The 18841-nt window shown below is 53.5% G+C and overlaps 1 protein-coding gene across 4 annotated transcripts in view; it reads left to right on the top strand.

Moving 5' to 3' along the window:
* HEMK1 (HemK methyltransferase family member 1) overlaps positions 1–18841 on the top strand; it is a 34350-nt gene that overhangs the window by 13572 nt on the left and 1937 nt on the right. The window contains exons 12-13 of one of the 4 annotated variants that reach the window (XR_011075735.1): positions 8268–8371; positions 14666–14803. The gene's annotated coding sequence lies outside the window, so the exon portion shown is untranslated. Of the gene's footprint in view, positions 1–436; positions 7521–8267; positions 8372–8930; positions 9461–14665; positions 14804–18841 lie in introns of those variants that run through there. The other 3 variants (XR_011075737.1, XR_011075736.1, XR_011075738.1) reach the window with 3 other exon arrangements.

Here is an 18841-nt window from a genome sequence, read left to right as displayed (position 1 = left end):
TCTTTGGATTCTTTCTTCCACTGCCCTAGACTCCAACTTCCCTGCAGAACTCTCCATTCCTCAAACACCCCTCCTTCCCTTTGCCCAGGCTGTGCATTCATCAGAAATGCTCTTGCCCACCACTTGTAGTCCAGATAATCCTCTCCTTCAGGCTCCAACACAAATGCTCTCTCCTCTGGAACACCCATCTGACCTCTGGGTTCTCCCCACCAGACCCTAGCCCACTTCTCCCAGTAGCAATGACATTCTGTCTCATGCATTTGGAAGCCTTCCTGTCTCTGTCTTCTCTCTGGGGTCCCATGTGGGTCTAGCATACCCTAAGCTCAGTAAATGTCCACCAGTAAGCCAACAGTATGCGTTTTCTAGAATGGAGCTGGAATTTCCCATGTGGCTCACATCGTACCTGACAGCAGCTCTCGCATATTCTGGTCAGCAGGGAGAAGAAGCTACAAGGGCTTAGCCTCCCACCCGAGCCAGGCAGCTGTTCAAGTTGAGCCATAGCCACTTCTTGGGCTACAGTGCACCTGATCTCTGCACAGTGGCCACGCCGAGTACAGGCTGTCCTGTCTGCAGCAGGGGCAGGCGCCAGGTTTCCTGGAGCTCTGGGCCCCGGCCAGACCCCAGCCAGCCCCCAGCCAGCCCCCAGCCAGCACTGGCCAGAACAGCAGCCTGATCCCCCCTCATGACCCCCCCAGTCCTAGGACAGGCCATCTGGGCGGGGATTGGGACTGGTAAAGCAATCTTCCCCCTCCTGTAGTAGGTAGAATAATGGCCCCAAAGATGCCCACGTCCTAATCCCATAAACCTGTGAATTTGTTACCTTACATGGCAAAAGGAACTTTGCAGATTTAAGGATTTTGAGATGGAAAGATTATCCTGGGTTATTCAGGTGGGCTGAATATAATCACAAGGGTCCTTATGAGAGGGAGGCAGGAGTGTCAGAGAAGGGGATGTGACGGTGGAAGCAGAGGTCAAAGTGATGCCATTGCTGGAGGAAGGACCATGAGCCACGGAATACAGACGACCTCTAGAAGCTGGAAGAGGCAAGGGAATGGATTCTCCCCTAGAGCCTTAAGAAAGAATGCCAGCTTGCCAATATCTTGATTTTAGCCTCTTAAAACTGATTTTGGATTTCTGACTTCCAGAACTGTGAGATGATACATTTGTGTTGTTTAAAAACACTAAATTTGTGGTCATTTTGTTGTAGCAGCAATAGGACACTATTACGGATTTTGGTACCCGAAGTGAAGTGCTGCTCTAACAAATACCTAAAAATGGAAGTGGCTTTGGAATTGGAATTTGGAAATGGGCAGAGATTGAAAGATTTTGAGGTGCATGATAGATTGCCTTGAACACTTTTCCTCTGAACAGTGAGGTGGGTGGGGATGGGGGTGGGAAACCCTTCACAACCTGGAGACCTGAGCTGCCCAGGCTCCCTAGAGCTGGCCCTTTCTTGGAGTGAGAGACTAGAAGACTGCCCAGGGTGGGACCCAGAGAAACTGGCCCAGGCACTGGGAGCTGTGGGGAATGGAGCTGGGGTCAGGGAGAGAGAGCAAAGCTGGCCTCCATGGTCCATCTCCAGTGGTATGGGGGCCACCCAGGCCCTCAGAGGGGACCTCAGAGACTGGATCCGAGCCTGGTCCTGACTCCCATGGAGTCACGTGGCTGACCCAGCACCCCTGGAGTGTGTGATAATGAACAGGGTGTGAGGGTGAGCAGGTACTGTGCCTGAAATGAGCGCAGCAGCCCCTGACTCCAGGATGATCCCTCCGTGTAAGCCATGGAGGTTTGGCTCCTTCCAGCCTCCAGGCAGTGCCCAGCTCGTGCTACAAGCCTGTGCTGGGCTGTGTGGCTGGGCTAGAAGTGGGTCATTCCTAGGATTCTCAGCTTCATGATCCCCAGAGCTGAAGTGGCTACCTGGAACCTTCAACCCTATCCCTGATGTCAGCCACATTAGCCCAACTACAGCCTTGGGTGTGCAGGCAGATCTGGGTCTCATTTGAAGCCCTGATGGTAGTTGTGAGGAGAGCAGGGGTTCCTCTTTGCATCCCTCCCTGAGAGAACTGGTTATGCACCCTGCCAAGGAACCTTTAGCATCTTTGGCCTCATAGCCAGGAATCCAATGTGTAAGAGCTTCAAATTCTGGGACCACTCCCCTTCCAAGACACTCCTCTCAATCATCCTATAGGGAAACGGTGGGGAAAGGCCAGTTTTACAGTTCACAGAGTAGGAGAGGCAAGGGAAGCTTACCTCAGCCTCACTGGGAGCCCTGGACTGAGCTGGCTTCCACCTGGCCCTGGCCATGACTGAGCGGAGAGGGTGAGGTGGCTCAGAGCAGCTCTGCCCAGCAGAAGGCAGGCCTTGTCTGGTTGCTCCTTCTCAGAGGCTGGGGTCTCTCTCAGAGACTTTGCCTTTCAGAGCAAGGGATGCCACTGTCTTGTCCCCTGCTGTGCTGCGTCTATAGCCCTCTCCTGGGGCATGCATCTAGGGGAATGGAGGGGTCAGGTCTCCCAGCCTACTGAGCCCCAGGAGCAGGTTATTGGGACTTGAAGCACCCACAAAGATCCTTGTGTGCAAATGAGAACATTAAGGCTCAGCAGACCAGGGCTGGGGCTCAAACCCAGGTCTCTTCTCTGCCTCCCAGCCTCCAGCCATTTATCAGCTGCAGACCCCCAACCTGCCTTGCTTTCCAGGAATAGTCCTGTCTGCCATTCCTGGGAGTCAGTGTGAGGCCAAGCTACGTGGGCGAGTAGAGTGAACCCCGAGCTAGAGCTGCTTGGGCCTTGTTTGCCCTCAGACCCTGCAGCTGAGTGAAGTATCTGGGCAGCCCCCTGGGCCTTCCTCCTCCTCCTCCTCCATCTCCTTGCCATCATTTCTTGAGCTCCTGCTGGGCACTGGGCGCCAAGCAGCTGCTTTACATTTATTGGTGTTAATCCTCACACAACCCCACAGACTGGGTTTTTAATCATCTCCGTGATGAGGAAACCAAGGCTCAGCAGGGTGCAGTCACGGATCAGGTCTCACCGCTGGATTGGAAGGGAGGGTGAGGCCACCATTGGTGCCCATTTGACTGGTCAGAGACTGAGGTCAGCATAGCTAGGTCCTGGGCTGCCCCCTGCAGAGCTTAGTGCAGAGGTCCACCTGGGCCTGTGGATCCTCAGAGCAGGAACAGGGGTTGCCGGGGTTGTTCCCAGAGGGCTTTCCAGAAGCCCAGTGCCTACCCTGGTGGGCCCTTCTCCTGGGGTGTGTGCAGCATAGGCTCAGGCCTCTGTCTCCCAAGCCTTACTATGTGCCAGGCCCTGGGTAGATGACACCAGTCAGAAGAGCTTGTAAAATACGGAGATTGAATGGTGCACCCTGAACCAAGTGCTTCTGGGATTATCTTATTCACTCTCAAGACATCCCATAAGGCAAAGTCAGTGAACCCTCCCATTTTACAGATGAGGAAACTAAAACTGGGAAAGGCTAAGGAACCTGCTTATATGCTGGCTGAACTGGGATTCCAGTGCAAGCCGAATGACCCAGGGCCTGAGGCCTTGGTCATCACACCTGGCTTGAAGAGGGTAGGGTGCAGGACAGGGATAGAGCAGGCCCAGAGTGAGGACAGTCTGGGCAAAAGCCTGGATGCCTGAAGGCACATGGAGAGGACTGTGTTGTGGCGAGGTGGTGGTCGTGGTGGGTGCCTTTGGATGAGCTCTGAATGCATTGCTGGGTACCAGAGCCTAAATTAAGGGTCTCAGGGTGAGTTACAGGGTCAGGTAGGCATTGAGGATATTCTCTAGCTGCCAGGAAGAGGGGACTGGGGTAGGAGGCTGCAACTGGGCCAGGATCTAGAAGCTGCTAGGGGCTATAGCAGTGGTATATAGCAATAGGCCTTCTGGAACAGAACCAACTCACAACCATTGCTGAGGGATTGGATGTAGGGTGGGGGGTGGCCAGGACCACGATAGGGCCCAGGGCTCTGACTGGAACCTGGGGGCCCTGGAGCCACCCTGAACTGGGCACTGGGGTACTAGAGACAGCTTGAGAGAGTGGGGTGCCCTCAGGCCATCCCATAGGCAGTGTCAGGGGCAGTGGGCAGGGGTGTCTGGAGATCCAAATGTGACCATGTGGGGACATAACCTAGAGGCAGCCCTTTAGATGGAGTTGTGAAGACCACCCTCCCAGGCCTGAGCTCTGTCAACAACAGTAACTGGGCATCTCCATGTGTAATGGTGCCCCGTGCTACACACACGTTGTCATAAATCCTCAGTCTGCACATGAGGGGAGCCTTCCTTGGCCCACTAGACAGATGAAGCAACTGAGACTTAACTGGTGCAACATCACACAAGCAGGAAGTAGCTATGCTGGGCTTTGAACCCAGTCCTCTGACATCCCAGCTGGAAGGGGAGTGAGCAGGCCACAGAGGCCAGCTGCAGCCCGGGCCCCCGATACCCAGCTGGGGTGCCCCCAGGGCTGACATGGGCTTCCAGGGCAAAGAGGAAAGTGGTGAGTCAAACAGAAAGCACCAGATGTGGAGTGAGCTTCCTCCCCTCCCAGCTGCCCCTGGTGCCAAACTTTCACACCCCACAGCAGAGGAGCCCATGGGGGAGGGGAGGGCAGTGAAAGTGGCTGCTGCTGAAAGGAGGCTCTGATGTACTCCGGATGTGGGGTGGGACTGACAGACACCCAGACTCTGGTTCCCTGCTGACAGGTGGGTGAGGAAAGTGAGTCCCCTCTCAGCATAAGGAGGTGTAAAGCCTGCCATATCAGGCGGAACATTTCAGGTCCCCAGGCCTGGGAGGTTCTGGGAGAGAGGGTGCAGGTGGATGTGCCTAAAACCCTTCTTGAAGGCATTCCACAGCTCAAGAACTGACCAGGGCTCCCCACTCTCTCTGCTTGCACAGAAATCCTCTGTCTCTTGTCATTCTGCCCAGCCCTCCTGCCCAGAGCCCTAGAGCTGTAGAGTTTGTTCTTTCAAACCAAGTTTCACGTGGAACTCAACTATGTAGTTTTTAAAAGATAAAAGCATCATTTTAAACATAAATGTATTTTATAAGTTCAAATTCTCAACACCTTCTTAGCATTAAGTCCATCAAGGTGAACAGCGATGAGCACTGACGTTTGAACTGGGGGCTAGGATGGGAGTTGCAGTCTTATGTCAGCCTCAGCGTTCAGTGTCTTTCAGTGTTTGGTTTTGGTGGCACAGGACCAAATGACCCCACCAAGTGATTCTCACCGATAAGTGGTTACAAATGGTAACATGTTTCTGAAGGGCCCCTTGCAGTCTCTTTCGTTTGCAGGGACAGCAGGAGAAGGCTTATGTCCAGCTCAGCCCAAACCTGGTTCTCTGGACACATGGGTAGGATTCTAACGTATCATAGTTTGGTGTTGTGCCCATTTGAGTGTGTGTGTGCTTTTTTAAACTGGGCTTTTTCCAATAGTTAAAAATATGAACGAAAGAAAGAGGGAAAGAGAGAGGGGAAAAAAGGAAAGGAGGACGGGAAGGGAGGGGAAGGAGAAAGAAGGAACTCACATGGGGTATCTGAGGATGCCCTCACTCAGGTTCTTGGTGAGGGCAGCCTCTGTCTCTCCTGGGAAGCCCACCCTGACTGCTCCACCCCTACCTGTCCAGGAGGTTCCAGTGCCTCCTCTCACTCAGCATCTGTCTCAGCAAGTGAATCTGGGCCACATACTTCTGAAAAGTCTGAGGAGTCCACGACTCCCTCCTGGCTCTGGTGTGGACCTTCCAGGTACTCAGTCCCTGGTTCTGGGGCAGGGAAGAAGGTCCCAAGGAGGGGACAGGGACTAGGGGCTTCCCCAGGCCCTATGTGGGATCTCCAGGGGTGGGAGGACTGGGGAACCCAGTGCCCCTGAGAGCCTGGGGTTTCTGTACCTTCATTTCTGGGAACTTGCTATGCTTTAGGAAGAGAGAAATGAGAAGCAAAACCCTAGGGCCCCAGCACCACGAACCCCCCTTCCTGTCTTCCTTCCGCTGAGTCATAGCCAAGAGCCCAGCACCTCTGCCTCCTTTGGGGCCATCTGGGTGGGGTGGAATTCAGAGTCATGTGAGGACACAGCATCTGGACAAGTCCTCTTTTCCTGCCAGTATCTGTGAGGGACCCTGACTTGCTGAGGCCTGAAGCTACCTCCCAAGCTTGGAGAATGGGTGACTGAGGTCCTTAGTGTCCTGTCTCTCCCCCATCCCCAGCCCCACTGTTCACCTACAAGCATTGAGCACCAACTGTAAGCCAGGTGGGGTGGTTCAGATGGGGCCCTGTCCTTGAGGAACTCATGGATTTGGACATGGACTCCTCCTGACAGGCCCCTCATGACTGGCTGTGTCCTTAGGCTTGTTCTGGTCAGCAGTAGGGAGCCAGGCCACATCACACATGCCCATCATAGAGACCTGCACACCCCTACACAGGTACCCATAGATATGTGCATGTGCACAGGTGTGGGACTTGAGCATGTGGGTCCATGTCCATGATCACAGGTGTGTCCACACAGGGCTTCCATTGGATGGGGGAGCGCCAGGCTCTGGGAACCAGGTCAGGACCTTGTGTGTGTGGCCTCTGTGAGGGGCCCCAGGTTGCTGAGGGCCGAGGCTGTCTTCCATACTTGGAGAAGGGGTGACTGAGGTTCTTATGAGGTATCACCCTGTCTTGGAGGCCCAACTACTGTCTCTTGAGTTATGGGAGCTCATGGGAGCTTGAGTACTATGCCCCCATTTCTTGGAAAAGAAAGCTGAAGCCCAGAGAGGGCCCACGACTTGCCCAGGGTCACACAGCAAGTTAGGGGAGATCTGGGAGGGGAATGGGCCAGACCTAGGCACCCGTCCACATCCCTGACCTTTCTGGCCTGGCGTTTGGGGCTTGGCAATCCCTGATGACCACACTGCATCAAACTCTGGGTTGATTCTCCCAGAAAACCCACCTAGGGACCAACCACAGGGTCCTCCCAAGCCTTGCCATTTCTAGGAATTTCCCCCACACTACACCTTTGCTTGGGCTGTCCAAGCTGCCTGGAATGCCCTCTCTCTCTCAATCTCTGTCTATCTCTCTCTGATTCCGCAAATAAAATCCAAACTTCCAAATTCTGTTTAAATGGTTTCTATACCTTCTTTGACCCCCCTGGAACTTTCCCCTGCCTCTAGCCTCCCTCAGCCTCTGTCCCCCTCACTCCCACCCATTTTGCACCCACCTACTAAACATAAAATTGACCCCTAGAGCCCTAGGCTGGGTGTGAAGGGTCCTTAGAGGCTGAGACAGTGGAAGCCACACCCAGGCCAGCCCAGCCCTCCAGACTTTGCCAGGCCCTGGGGTGGGCCCTGGAGCTAGGAGAGGAAACCGAACCTCTGCTAGGCCTCACCATCTGCCCCCAACTCTGCTCCTTCCCTGAAGGCCCAGAAGCCTGGAGCACTGTACTCTCGGCAAGATTGATCCCTCGGAGTTTACCATTCCAGCTTTTGTTTATTCCCCCACACCCTGAGTACCCCTCAACTGGGGGCTAGGCCTGTGTTTGGTGGGGTGGAGGGTGGGGGTTGAACAAAGAGTAGAGAAACCTCAGATTTGTTGGGTGCCGCCCTTTCATTAAATGGCCCTGGACAGAGCTGTCTGCTCCTTTCCAGAGCTCTTCCCTTCCACTTGGTCTCAGGAGGCAGGCAGGGAGTCTGCCTTTGCCCCATGCGGCACTGAGCCCCATCACTGCCTGGCTATCCCCTCACTCCCCTACACCCCTAACTGGGAGCCTAAGGTTAATTGTCAGGCCTACCCTTGGTGCTAGAGTATGAAGGAAAAATTGACAGAGACACTGCCCATAAGGAGTTCATGGCCTAGTGGAGAACAGAGGCAAGTAAACAGGTCCTTATCCTTGGCCCGTGTGGCATGCATTTGATCACTGTCTGCTCGGCACTGTGCCAGGCACTGGGCATGGGCAGTATTCAGATAAGGCCCTGCTCACATGGAGCATATCCCTTCCCACTCAGGTTCCCACACAGCAGTTGCAGTGCTCAGCTTGAGGCTTTCTCTATGGCAAAGGCCAGCTTGGTAGGTGAAATGGGCAGGGAGTTCACCCCCTGGAGCAGCCCTAAGCCAGTGAAGAGTGGGAGTTGGTGGATACACATCCCAGCTTCCTTACCTCTCGGGTAGGACAACCCTGATGTGTGTTCTACACTATCTCTCAACCGAGGACTGACCTCAGTTGTCCATAGAGAGAGCACACTCATTAACACACCTGCTTTGGCTTCCTTTCCTTTCCTGTCTCACTTCCCCTGTCCTCTATGTCAGGAACTGGGAAGGCTCTGAGATTTCACCCAACTCAACAAGCTAACAAGTTGCCATATTCCTGAGGATGTTGGCTGAAGACACAGATTCCTGCTTGAGAAACAAAGGTCAGTTTACTTTCCACAGTAACAGTAGACAGAGTATCAGCATTTTCTTGTACCACTTCCCTGAACCCCAATTCCTGCAGAGTGACCCAGTAAGGGCCAGATGATGCCTGCGCATGCCGTGGGTTGACAGGAGAGGAACCCTGAGATCAGGGAACCCAAATCTTTTATAATAGACTATAAACAAACCTGCCCACCCTTCACTCCAGAGGCAGATATTATCTTTATTATACTGGACAGTAAACAAATCTGCCTTTTTCCCTGGAGGGAGACGCTATCTCTATCTTCTAAGGCTGTTCACTGGAATAATCACCCATTTTGAAAGTATTGTTCGGAACAAGGGCAGTCAGTGCCTCTACCAGCAAGTGTACAGAAATGGGAGATAACCAGGAAAAATTGCCTCCCTATCCTCTACTGGTGCTTCTTGACATCACCTCTGAAATAAGCTGTTTGTGTTTGGATCCTTGTCCCTGAGCCTGCCTCTGGGGGAAACCCTCCAAGACTTGGAAGATGACACTAAATGGGCAGTAATGGATTTCTGGCTTGGCTCTCATTTCTCCAGACCTGTCCTGCAAGTAATGCAGGGGAGCCACATGAAGGAAGAAGTTTCCTTACCCAGAATCGATACTGTTGTGACTCTTAAGGAGGTGCTCTAAAAGACTCTTAGGGTGTGATTTTTTCATGTTTAAATATTTAGTCCATCTAGAATTATTGAGATTTCCCTGTATGAGGTAGACATTGGACTTCATTTTTTTCCCAAATCAATATCAATTATTGGATTGATATTGGATCAACATCATTTATTGGAAATTGTGCCTGGTCTGTCACCACTCTCTTCTAAGCTGCTTGGAGGCTGTTATTCAGAATGTATCACAAACACACAAATGATCAATTCACAATAAATGGACTAAAGAACCCATGGGCATCACCATCACTGGGGATTTGACACTCAGCGCTGGCACAATGTGAGACAAACCCAACACCCACTCGTGATGACACCATTCAGGCCCCAGGGAAATGCAGGGAGGCTGTGAACCAGCCTTAGAGTTCGCAGGGGATTTGAACACGAATTGGGAAGGTTTCTTTCTATAAAAATATTTAACAGTTAATAAAAATTTCAAAAAGTTGAATAAAATTTTAGTTTAAATCTTTTTGACTTAAATTTTTATATTAGTTCATTATAACTTATAGTTTGTATTTTTCCTTTTAATTTTACTAATTTTGATTATTTAAATAACTTTTTGGAATGTATTTTAAATACTTTCAATTTCTAATATTTTAAATTTAATTCATATTTTTGTGCTCTTTGAATATAATATTTTATTTTAGTCTTTTAAATCATTATTGCCAATAGGATAGTAATTATGTGAAAATCTTGACTATAACAACATGATCAATAGTTTTACTGGAATCAAAGTAAGAACAGTGAATGTTACAGAATAAGTATATAATACCTTATGAATTAGGCATGTCTGTATCTTCTTACTCACTTAGTATCAGTGAACACCTGAACATGAGCAATAATCATTGAATTCAATCATCTTTGATATCTGACTTTCTGATATTTTTATGACTTTCAGACATACAAAAACCACAGATTTACAGATTTTTTATTGTTATGAAAGTTTACTTGTTGAGTAGGAGGATAGAACGTGTTTTATTAGCAGTTTGTAGCTTGATTTATGATTTTAAATATTTAGATTCTGTAGTGTGGGCCTCCATTTGTCCTTTTGCCCGGAGCACTGCAAATGTCAGGGCCTGTGCTCCAGTGGGAAGAGCAGATGTGTCCATAGTTCTTCCTGTTGCAATAAGGGCCAAAGATAGAGTGCTTCTGGGGCTCTTGTCTACTTGGGCCTATGGTCAAGGGGGAGCCGGAGGGGTGGATTGGGACCAGGGAGGAGACCCCAAGGAGAAAAATCACCAAACATATTTACTCCTCACCATGATTCTGTAAGGTAAGAAGTCATGACTGGCTCAAGTCATGCAGAGTGCCTGGCTCTGGAGCCACCTATGTAGAGCAGGGCACCAGTGTCCTCTGCAAACCCAGTACGTGCCACCCAGCAGCTCTTCCTACTCAGGTTGGGTGGTTCCAGGTCCAGTCCTCCCATGGTATCTTCCCAGTCAAGGCCAACCTGACCTGGGTGCAGGCACCAGGGCTGCTAAGTGGTGGAGAATGCAGCACTACACTGCCAGCTGCCTCAGGTAGCCCCAGAGAACCAGCACTCCAAAGCGCAAGCATAATGGTGAACTGTGTCCCTAGGGTGCCCCACCATCCTCCTGCAGGGGTCAAAGGGCCTCTCTGTCACAACCCTGCCTCACAGCCCCCGCCTGGGCACTGAGTCTCAGCCTTTCTCAACCCCAGGACTGGCCTCTGGAGGATGGGCTGGGGGCCCCATCTCTGTGACATGTCGGGGGTGGGTGGGTAGCAGGCTTGGAGCTGTGCTCAGTGAGAGCCAAGGAGTGACCTGAGGGCATGAGGGGAGAGGCAAATCCCTGCCCACACCTCTGTCCAGCCTTAGCCAGGGAGGGTTCTCCATTCTTCTGAGGGCAAACTGGTCCTGAGTGGTTAAAAGACTGCCCCAAGGTCACCCAGCTAGAGAGGGAGGCCCTTATTTCCCCTCTCTGCCCGTCTAGACATGCCCCCCAGCACCCCTTCAAGACCCCTGCTGTCCCCAGGACCCTTTGATGGGAATACTCATGGCTACTCCCTCAAAGTGTGACTAGGTCCCAACCCAGTCCCAGAACCAGGTCACAACCTGCACAGCTGTCCTGGGGGCCCTGCAGCTTCTCCTCTTCATTCTCTAAGTAGGGAAACTGAGTCTCCAACAGGCCAGATGTATGCTCAAGACTGCACAGCTGGGCACTGGTGCTAGGACCATACCAGGTGGCCTGATGCTGAGGCTGGGACCTGTACCCCAGCTGTGGGACAGGGATCTGAGGGGAAAGACCCTGTAGGAAAAGACTGGCCTGAAGGAGAGACAGAAGTCCTGGCCAGAGGTTTCCCATTCATCAGCAAGGGACTCAGTGAGCAGGGCCTGGCACTGCTGATCCCACCTTGCTCGCCCTCCTCCTCCCCCTTAGCCTTCGTAGCCCTGACTGCTCACCAGCCTGGGCAGTACACTTGCACCTAACATCCCACTTTCACCTGTGCCCACTCACCTGCCTATTGCCCCTCCTCCCAGGCACGCACACCCCCCCTTTTCCCTATTGTTTCTGGTTTTCCACTCTGTGCCTATCCCTGGGCTGGATGTTGGGTACCGCAGAGGTTGTGCCAGACCTGGGCCTGTCCTGGCAGAGCCCTTAGAGGGACCCTGCAGACTCAGTGCTGAGAGAGGGGAGTCTAAGGAGGCACCCGCAGTCAGGGAGGGCTTCCTGGAGGCAAGGACCCCAGCTGTGGCCTCAGCTCCCCCTCCCCCTCACCTAGGTCACTGCCCCTCCTTTGAGCCTCTCTCCCTGGAGTGGCCAGCGGGTTCCAGGAAGCGTCCCCTCGCTCTGCAGTGCCGATTCCAAGAACCGCGGCTCCTGGCAGCGCTTGCTCAGGATCCTTTCCTAGAACATAGGCCTCGCCCCACCCAGGCTGCTGGGGTCTCGTTGGGCAGCTGGCAAAGGGAATGAAGGAGGGGGTGCCCTGGGTGGGGGCCTCTGTGGAGTCCAGACGCTGGGAGGTGGGCCTAGGCTGTCAGCCCAGAGAGGGTGGCCACACTAGGGTCGGGGGGCAGGAGGTCAATGTGTGTGAAGGCACTTTGACTCCCAGTCAGCTAGGGGGTGGGGTAGGCCCAGTGAGTTCAGCTCACAGCCTCCCTGAACACACAGGAGGCTCACCACTTGGACCCAGAACTTGGGGTCAGCTTGCTACACTCCATCCTCGATTCCCCGACCCCCATCCCAGGGTCCCATCTCATAGGCAAATGACACAAGCCTTACTCTGGCCTCAGAGCAGGCCTTCATCAGATAACCTCCAGAGGTATGGACCAGGGGACAGGAGTGGCAGGTTCTGAGCAGTGAAGGGGGGATGGGACAGTCGGTCCTTGGAAGGACATGACACCTGTATTATTAATCTTCTTACAATTTCACCTTGCCTGATTATAACAGAGGAAGTCACCCCATCCGACACCCTCAGCAAGGTGGGTGGGGGTTGGGGGTGACAGGCCCTGATTCATGGGCAAGGACAGGGCCCAACTTCCTTCAAGGTCACTGGGCCTCCCACTCTGGGGCGTGTCCTCCACCCCTGCCACCTCTGAGCTGGCACCAGGCCTGCCCACCCGTCTGGGACCTGCCAGATCATGTTGAGCAACCAGTTCCTGAGAAGCGTTGAAGGCTGTTTGGTTTAAAATTAACTCCCCCACTACCCCTCCCCTGCCTGCAGGCCTCCTCCGAGTTCTTGGAAGAGGCGCTCTGCTCTTTCTTCCTGGGAAGAGGCCTCTAGCCACAGCTGCTGCGATTCCAGCAAAAACACCTCACCCAGTGTGGGGCTGGGGGGTACCCATTCCACGCCTTCCCTGCCCTCTAGTTCTCTGCCCTCCGTGAGGCCCAGGGATACTCCTGGAGCCTAGCATGCCCCAGTTCACCCACTGAGACCCAGAGGAGAAAGGGGGTGACTGTCAAGGTGCTAAGAGCAGGTGCTACTGCCCCAAAGCCCACAGCCCCCCAATCAGGCACCTGCTGGCTCTGAAGAGAAAAAGGGCTATAGAGACCCAGTCTGAGCACCTCTGGGGTAGAGAGAGTGTGAGCTGATCGCACTGACAGCAAACCCAGGACTTTGGTCTACTTTAAGACATGTATGGCTCAGAGAGATAAAGCAATCTGCCCAGGGTCACCCAGCTTTGCCTGCCTAAGCTCAGCCTGCCCACTAGATGCCAGGCTGACAACACTGACCTCGCAAGGATGCCCAGAGGCCAGACCCCGCAGGCACTCACACTGGCAATAGAGCTCTCTTTTTCTCTTACCCACACTCCTCTAACTGCTCCAGAAACCCATCTCCTTCTGGATAAGCCTTCATTTTCTAGTGTTTCCTTGGGCTCCATGTTTCTATGGCTTTGGAGAAAAGGTTTCCTGAGAACCTGCTCTCCTAACAACTCCTCCTACCATGGCCATCTACCCAAAGGAGCTGAGAAATACAAAGGAATGTTGGCCAAGTGGAAAGGTCAACACACACACACACACACACACACAAACACACAAACACACACACACACTGATGTTGCTCAGAAGTAGGGCTGGTGGGGGTGGGGAGGGGAGAAGTGCTTCTTAGGAGAAGGCTGAGAGGCGAGAAGCACTTTTAAAAACAAAGCTTTGGCCCAACCCAAACTATGAGTGAAATCCTCACCTCTGATGGAGGAGGAGCCCGGCTCTGGTGACAGGAAGGGCCCAGTCTGGCTCATCGGTGCTGGGTGTGGGGAGTCTCTGGAACAGGGCTGTGCCTGGGGAGCATTTGCTGGGTGCCACTCCCCTTCCAGCCATACCGTCAGAGTGTGGATCTCCCTAGTGGGGACTGTGCAGTGGAACAGTCCTAGAGGACTGCCTGGAGGAGTTGTGGCCATCCCAAGTTCCCTCAGCCCTCAGAGGCCACTTCTTGCACTCTGGGCCCTGCCTGCTTCAACCAGGCCTGAGTCATGGAAGCAACTGTCTTTACATTGAGCATAAAGCTTTGGCCACACAAAAAGGCTCCTCCTGCTTTGGGCCTGCCACATCTTCTGCTCAGAGATGAGCATCAGCTTCTACTCACCCCATATTCCCCCAAAACCAGGCACAGCCACTCTCCAACCCCGCTGTGGCAGGGCACTTCCACTATCTCTGTTAGACAGATGGGGAAACTGGGACTTCCCTGACAGTCCAGTGGTTAAGACTCCGTGCTTCCAGTGCAGGGGACGTGGGTTCGATCCCTGGTCGGGGAACTAAGATACCACATGCCATGCGGAGTGGACAGAAAAAGAAAGAAAGAAAAAAAAAGAGCTCTTGGCTGTTTGCGCTCCAAGGAGGAGCTGTGGAGGAGGCAGCTGCTTGGCCGGGGAAAGAGGGAGCCAGAGCCCACCTCACCTGCGACGCAGCAAAAAAAAGACATGGGGAAACTGAGGCTCCAAGAGGTTAAACCATTCGCTTAAGATCCTACAGTGATTTTGGAGGGGCTGAAATTTGAACTCTGCCTGAGTTCTTTCCACTTGGCTAATTTGCCTCTTCAAAGACATCCCCAGGAGACTTTCATGGGAAGCATGGTGTGTATGTGTGAGAGAGAGAGAAATTTAGTCAAACAATGGCTGTTTTGAATTTATTATGGAAAGTATGTTTTCTCCTCCCCAGGCTGGAGAGACCTGGGAAAACTCAGTCTCCAGGGAGATTCCCTAGGATGCATTGGGTGCCCAACACAGGCATGAATAAATGCAGGAGAAGTTAAGGAAGACTTCTCAGAAAAGGAGCATTTGAGTTGGACTTTGAAGGGTAAGTAAGAGTTTGCCCTGGCAGAACTGAGGAAGAGGACATTCCAGGATGAATGACATCCTGGTATGTGGAGGGCTGTTTGGAGGGAAGCAGAATGAAATGGCTTGTTGGCAGTTTGGGAATCCATGTCTTGGAGCCTGGGGTAAGGCACAGGCAAGATATGAGGGGAGCCTGTGAATATCACTAAATGAGGAAGGCAGGACAAGTTTGGGTTTGCAAGCCCCTCACTCTGGAGATGGTGGTAGTGCTGAGGGGGCCAGTGAGGAGGCCATCAGGATGGTCCAGTCAGGTTAGTGAGTGATGGTAAGGCTAGATCTGGGCAAGGCAGCCATGGGGAGCAGCAGGAGAGCAGCTTGAGAAGGACCAGGGGCAAGGTAGACGGACGTGGAGATCAACAGGCGGGGGGTGCATGTGGGGGTTGTGGAGGCAGGTCTAGGGGACAGCGAAGAGTCCAGGTCTGGACAGGGGGAGTCTGGAGGGCCTTGAACCAGGCTGTCCATGCTCCTAGTCAGAAGGCAGCAGACTCAAGTTCAAGAGTTCTAGGGTGAGGGGGACAGGCCCTGGCCTGGGATTCAAAGCCCTGGGCTCCAGCCCCGTATGGCCACTTCCTCTCTGGGTGACTGTGGACAAATTACCCTGACTCTCTGGGTCTCAGGCTTGCAGCTTTGAAATGGGACAGACCCAGAGGTGCTACCCAGCTCACCTCTCCCTCACCTGTGACTCACCTCTGAGGGCATAGACCACTGAGGGCGTGGAGAGTAACAGGCCTGAGGGAGACCCATCCCCCAAGGGTAGCAGATGGCCTAGTCTCTACTGGAGCTGCAAGGGAAGTTGGTAGAAGGTTAGGCTGGTCTAGCCTCCACCCCAGCCCATGCAGAGACCAGACAAAGGGTCTATTTACCACGACTGGAACCCAAGGCCTTGGTTGGCAAATGACGCCTGAAGGTGGAGGGCTGGGCTGGCAGGGCAGCATCAAAGCTGGTGGGGTGAGGGGCTGCTTATAGCTCCAGGGAGTTCCAGCCAGCTCCCCTGCAGCTCCCATGGGGACCTCAGGGGACATCAGCACCTGTCCGGGGACTTCCCTGGTGGTCCAGTGGTAGAGAATTCGCCTTCCAATGCAGGGGACGCAGGTTTGATCCCTGGTGGGGGAACTAAGATCCCACGTGCCATGGGGCAACTAAGCCCACATGCCACAACTACTGAGCCTGTGCGCCTCAAGTAGAGAGCCCACGTGCCGCAACTACAGAGCCCACGCACTCTGGAGCCTGCGCGCCACAACTACAGAGCCCACGTGCCCTGGAGCCTGCGCGCCACAACTAGAGAGAAGCCCGTGAGCTGCAACGAAGAGCCCGCATGCTGCAACGGAGAGCCCGCGTGCCGCAATGATGATCCCACATGCTGCAATTAAGACCCGACGCAGCCAAAAAAAAAAAAAACCCTGCCCTGCCCGCCTCTCAAATGGGATTAAAACAAGGGAGAAGGAATAGTTACAGTGGCAGCTGCAGCAGCTGCCAGGTTGAACCCTCTCAGGCTCTCCTCAGTATCAACTTATAAATCCTCCTGGGCCCCCCATGTCCCCTCTGAGAGACGTGCTGTCACTCCCCCCATTTCACAGCTAAGGAATCTTCTGAGGTTCAGTGAGGTTGAGGGAAACAGCCCCCCCCAAACCAAGTGTACAGCACATAATCCAGACTGGAGGGGAGGTGGGGGTAAAACCAGGGTTGGAGGGACATGCTAGCCAGGAGTAAATCTCCAGGGACCTCCTGTCTTAAGTATCAGATGTGGGAGCCCCAGCCTGCTGCCCCAGAGTGACCATTGGAATGGCCCCTTGGGTGGCTGGCTGTGCAGCCTGCCTAAGCTGGGGAGGGGGCCCCATACCCTGCAGTTGGGGTGGGGAGGACACGTTCACCAGGAGAGGCTGTTGAATTTCTGGCAAAGCTCCAACCTGCTTTATATTAAAACTGGTCTAACAGGTTGGTATGAAAGGGCTGCCCAGGCCTGCGCAGGCTCCACTTCTCCTGAAGAAAGAGGGCCTTTGTGAGGTCCCAGAATCCTCCTGCCTTCTTGATTAGGACTTATTTCAGGCTCTTGGCTCCTCTATTTCACTGTGGAGCTGTGCTGGGCAGGAGGGTTCCCATCTGAGAGTGGAGCCAGCCTGGCCATGTCCGCAGACCTATTCAGACCCATGTTCGGCCTTGATCCAGCAAGATTTGCTTAGTTGGCAGATTAGAAGCTGGGCCCAGGTGCAGAGACCCCGATGGTTCAGGGCGTGTTAGGACACTCGGTGATCACGGGTGAAGCCTCCCAGCAAGACCTCTCATTGATTGACAAGAGAAACCTGAATGGCCTAGTGGCATCTCTGTCCCAGAATTTTTCCAGAGGGGCGTTGTGAGTCCGAGGATGGACACCACGAAGGATCAATCTGCAAACCCACTTCCCCGTGGCCTGACAGAATCCTCTAGGGCAGTCCCCAGCCCCCCTCCTCCAAAAAGCCTTCCTGAATTGCCTGGCCTTCTACATGTCCCCAGTGCCTTGTGAGGGCCAAGGCCTTAGCATGCCAGCCCCTGGGAGGCAGAGCAGAAGAGCAGTTTATACAAATGAGGTCTTGAGTCAGGGTTTGAACCCCGGCTCTGCCCCTCACAAGTTGTGTGACCCTGAAAAAGCCACCACCTCTCTCGAGTCTTACCTCTTCTGCTGTAAATGGGGACAACCTCTGCTGGTGTGCAAGGCTGCAGTGAGAACTTAATGGGGCACGAACCCCACCCAGGATCACCTCGCCTCCTCTGCTCTCCACCATACCCTACTCCTCCATATCCCATACCTCTCAACCTCCTTTCTGGCCTCTGGCCCCCCAGGCCCTTGTGGGGCCATCCCCCCGCAGCTGACAGGTTCACTCCTTAGAACTGAGCATTGGATCATAGCTTGTCCCTGCTAAACACTGAAGGGGCGCTCCATCGCACCAGAGCACAATCCATGTGCACCCTCTGCCCTCTTCACCTGCCCTCTGTCTCCTCAGCCCTCCTGGGCAGCCAGCCATCTTCTGGTCACACCAGGTTTGTTCCTGCCTCAGGGCCATTGCACTGGAGCTCCTTCCACCTGGGATGTCCTTTCTCTAAGTTGTCTGCATAGCCAGTTCCTGCTCTTTGCTCGGGTGTCCAGGCTCAGTGCCACTCTGCTCCAGAGCTTTCCCCGACCCTCTCATCTGCAGCAGTGTTCCCACACCCAAAGCACTTTCTTCCCCGCCTCCTGCTTTGCTTTCATTTCACTCTCAAAACTCATCCTGAGTGCCCATTTGTTTACTTATTATCTCTCGCCCACCAGCCCATGAGTCCCACAAGGATGGGGAGTGTGTCCATCTTATTCCCTGCTGTGTCCCCAGGGCCCAGATGGAGTCTGGCCCAGTTTGTGCCCAAAGAGCACGTGTGCTGGTAAAGGACTTAATCGGTAAAGGGTTACCATCAGTTATTGTTTGTATGTTGTGCAGGGTCCTGTGTGCCCTCCAGTCAGCTCCTCTCTTCCTCCTTGGTCAGTGCCGGTAGGTGTGCTCCTTTCACCAGCCCAGAACCACCCAGGGGTGATTGCAGTGACCAGAGGATTTTCAGCATCTGTTAGGCTGGGTCTCTGACTTGGGTCTGGGGCCCGATGACATGCTCTCCACTGATCCTGTTCTAAGTAGGCGTCACTCACTCCCTTGGTAGGGAAACATGAAAATAAGATTGAAGCAGATTGGGACTTCCCTGGCGGTCCAGTGGTTAAGACTCTGTGCTTCCAAGGCAGGGGCTGTGGGTTCGATCCCTAGTTGGGGAACTAAGATCCCACATGCCGCGCGGTGCAGCCAAAAAAAAAAAAAAGATTGAAGCAGAAAAGTATCAGGGGTCAGAAGTAGCTGGTAGCCCCTCCTCAGGCAAGAGCTGGACCCTGGCTTGGGCTGAGGCGACGGGGAACGGGATAGGACCCTTTTGGTCAGGCCAGTGGCTCCAGAGACCTTAGCAGGCAGGAACGCAAGGGGATAAATCCAGCATCCAAGAACAACTCACC

The sequence above is a fragment of the Eschrichtius robustus genome, chromosome 12 (assembly GCF_028021215.1).
Source record: "Eschrichtius robustus isolate mEscRob2 chromosome 12, mEscRob2.pri, whole genome shotgun sequence".
Taxonomy (NCBI): domain Eukaryota; kingdom Metazoa; phylum Chordata; class Mammalia; order Artiodactyla; family Eschrichtiidae; genus Eschrichtius; species Eschrichtius robustus.
Note: the sequence above shows the minus strand (reverse complement) of the source record. Positions and strands in the feature narration are given on the sequence as shown.